This window comes from Teleopsis dalmanni, chromosome 1 (genome assembly GCF_002237135.1).
Source record: "Teleopsis dalmanni isolate 2A chromosome 1, ASM223713v2, whole genome shotgun sequence".
In the NCBI taxonomy this organism is placed as follows: domain Eukaryota; kingdom Metazoa; phylum Arthropoda; class Insecta; order Diptera; family Diopsidae; genus Teleopsis; species Teleopsis dalmanni.
The window spans coordinates 6,000,113-6,004,361 of record NC_051846.1 but is presented as its reverse complement, the minus strand read 5'-3'; positions in this window follow the sequence as shown (position 1 = coordinate 6,004,361).

Sequence of the window (4,249 nt, the reverse complement as noted above, 5' to 3'; positions counted from 1 at the left end):
GCCATTCACCGATTTCTTCTAATGCCATTTGCACAATAATTTGCTTCCCTATCTCCATAATTTGAATATCAGTTTGACACCTTAATGATATTAAGCAAATTTTCCTTGATTTTGCAGCAAGGGTTAATAATTTGATCGCTAGCCTTCCTAGATAACATAATTTCATAGTCGTAAGGGTAGGAACATTTAGCAACATCTTTTCTATTGGACAATGGGACATTATTACAGATTGATCGTTTGAGTACATCCTTTATTAATAATATGTTTGTGTTATAAAATTTATTATAATATTTTGCTTTGATAAAGAACTAAAGAAAAATTCGAAACGCTTACAGTTTTTATATACATTGTGACCGAAAAGTTTCCTTTGCGTTTTAAATAAAACGCAAAATTCTTAATCTTCATCAATATTTATTTTATCTCCTTCAAAATATGCTCCATTAGAAGCGATACACAAATGCCAACGTTTCTTCCAATCATCAAAACATTTTTTATAGGCGCTTTCCGGTATGGCTTTGAGTTCCCTCTGCGAATTCTGTTTTACGTCTTCTATGGATTCAAAACGCGTTCCTCTGAGTGGTAATTTGAGGTTGGGAAACAGGAAAAAGTCACACGGTGCAAGATCAGGTGAATACGGTGGCTGTTCGATGGTATTTATTGAATGTTTGGCCTTAAAATCGTTGATAATGTTGAACAAATTGAGGTGAATCGGAACAAGCCGGGCGTTGACACGTCGCATACACAAATTGTCCACCAAAATCAAACGAGCCATCTCACGACCGATGCCTAGCTCTCGTGCTATCTCTCTAACACTCACATGAGGATTTTTGAACACGATTTCCTTTGCCTTTTCAATGTTTTCGTCGGTGGTAGAGGTCGAAGGTCGTCCAGAACGCGGCATGTCTTCGACGGTCGTACGACAGTCCTGAAAGGCTTTGTACCACTCATAAACTTGAGTTTTCGATAAAACTGATTCCCCATAAGCCTTTTGTAGCATTCGCAACGATTCTGCACACGAAATTTCGTTCGAAAAACAAAATTTGATGCAAACTCTTTGTTCAATATTTTTTTCCATTGTTTTTTTCGCAACGCACTACTGAGGTGAACTGGTTTCAACAGCTGCCGTAAACGAACTGTCTGACAGATCGCGCTCATTTTTGGCATAGTAATTAAGGACAGTGCTGCCAAACTACATAAACTTAAAATATCGAAAAATATACAGCGCGCGAATTTTAAATGAGAATTTCCGAGGTTATATGTATAGTTATATATAATAACTTTATAATATACAAACTAAAAAACTGCTCTTATTATAATAATTACAAATAAAATCTTTAAGTAATCTATCATTTTATTACTTGTAAGAAAAAAAAAATAGAAGCTTTAGTTGGAGAGTATTTTAATCCAACTAGATCGGATCTACCTGAAGTTCCAGTAGGTTATAGTAGGTAGGGAGGTTATATGTATAGTTATATATAATATCTTTATAATATACAAACTAAAAAACTGCTCTTATTATAATAATTACAAATAAAATCTTTAAGTAATCTATCATTTTGTTAGTTGTAAGAAAAAAAAAATAGAAGCTTTAGCTGGAGAGTATTTTAATCCAACTAGATCGGATCTACCTGAAGTTCCAATAGGTTATTCGCTTTCACTTTGAAATTAATTGTTTCTCAAAATATTTGAAAGATTCTATAATAAAAGGATTAGTATTGTAGCGCTACTATATAGTGTATAGTGAAGTTAAATTATTCAGTTTTCAAACATCTCAAATGTTTTAAACAAATCAAAGTTAAAGGCTCTGCTTTTACACTTTCACTACTTCTATCCAAATTACAATTTGAGCTTAACCCGTCTTACCCTATGAGTTTGTGTAACCCTTAAGAGCAATATAAACACAACGTGTATTGTTCTGGAGTCTAAAGATATTTTTCATTTTTTATGTAAGATCTACAGATATTAATAAAATAAAGACCAGTCTGAGATATATCGTCAATTAGGCAGTTATTTCTTTTTTCCTTATCTCGTCAAAATAAGACTATAAAAAAATCAGAATAAACTTATTAATGGACTACAAATTAAAAATTAGATTATTCTTACGAAAAATTAACAGCAATTTTTTGTCACTAACTGTCTAATTATGTTTAATTAGTAAGCAATTATATATAAAAATATATAAATATGTATTTGTAAATAATATTAAAAATTGTATTTTTTTGACAAATAACTGGATCAGTTTGTATATTCCGTCCTTTTTAGTTCCTAAAGTATGTTATTTACCAAATTTTTTTAACAACTAGATATTTTTTTTGTTATTTTTCTAACACCAAAAATAAAAGTGAAATTCTTCTGGTATCTTCTGGATTCTTCTGGTATTCTTCTGGTTATTAATAAGATTTAAGTAATTCAAATCTGTATGTACTTTCATAAATCGTAGCTATATAAAAAGGACACAAGGAAGAGGAAAACTTAAGGCAAACAATTTCTACTAAATTTAACCAACAATTTGTGTTCCTTACAAAGAAAGTAAACCAAGTATTATTTTGTTGATTTGGGTCATGACTACCAACGCCTTCCTGTGACTTCAAACGGAATTTTAAGTATTTTGAGGGCGATGCTAGTGCACATCGTTATAAATACTGGTGCACATGTACGAGGGCAGCTCCGCCCACTGCAATGCAAGTTTTCTACAAAATTAGTATAACGAAAACATTGAGTTTGGTATTCCGCAATAGGGAAATTGATTGACGTTTCAATGTTAAAAAAATTTCATTAAAAAACATAATTAAGTGAGTTAGCAAACAGCAAAATTAATCAAAGAAATACGATAATTTTTGTTATCATATTTATGCACAACAAGGGTTTATAAACGTGGGGAGTTGTAAAAGTTTTGGATTTAATTTTAAAACTCAAGTTTTCAAAGTTCTAGCTCTTGTTTTTTTTTTTTTGATATGTCTATGTTTTGCGATATATCTTATATCGATATATCCCGACAATATATTAACCGTTCAAGGTTTTCATATTATACATTACATTAAAAACTTAAAAATATTTATTTTTAGCTGATAGACATCTTTATTTGATAATAAAGTTTGTCTTTCGAACCAAATTTTTAATTTTGAAAACATAAATAAACACGAAGGACAAGTTCTGGTATATTCTTAACTATAGTAGCTACCGAAGTGTGAGTTGATGTATTGTCTTTATTTTTTAATAAATTTAAAACATTTAACAAAAATTTTTATTTTCCAACAGCGAACATTTTGTGCATCTTTAACCCATTCGGTTAAAACAGGAGAAGCCGGGTTCAAACTGAACGACTATTCACTACGATTATATTTACTGTCAGTTACCTACGCTTTTTAATCTGCTTATAATGATGTCAAGTTGTCATTTTAATATCCCGATACTATTTTGCTTAATTTCATAAACATTTACAGTAAACAAATTAAAATAATAATTATTATTTATACCTTTCATAGTAATTTTAGATTTTTGATCTTTTGAGAATTATATTCTTTAGGATTGTTCCTAAAATGGAGCATGTATTATCTCTGTATTAATATTTCCATTTTCGAAATTTATTTCCCAGTTAGGTGCAAATCTTTGCAAATGGCCTCCGTATATACAATTACTTTTGTGTTGAGTTGCTTTCTTATAAATTATGTATACTGATCAATATATAATTGATTCTGTATCACAATTAATTTAATTAATTAACATGTATTGTAAGATACATGTAATCTCTTACAAATGTTCTTATACATTATAATTCACAAATATATTACGATATATGTCATTGATAAGTCATGAAGCAACACTTTTGTCACAAGTGTGTGACAATTCAGCAAACAGCAAACTGGAATTGCTATTGCAATTATAACAAATAGGCTACTTAATGTGTCACTCATCCTTAATCCCCAACATGTCTTTTCCCCTTAGCAAGTCCAACCAAAAACGTAAAGTGCATTACTGTTTGTATTTTTGTGTTTATACACTTGTGTATTCTATGCAAAGTGCACTTTAGGCAGACAAAAGCCTTAAAAGGACATCAACTTGCACGCATTAAACACAAAGCGTACATACCAAAAAGTATGTCAAATGCAGCTAAATATACGGTCTATATATATATATTGTATACATATATATGTATATGTATACATATAGGTATGCATTGTTGTGTACTCTACATAAAATACTTAAAGATTTATGCCTCTTCCGTTGGCAGAATGTATGTAGTCCTCAT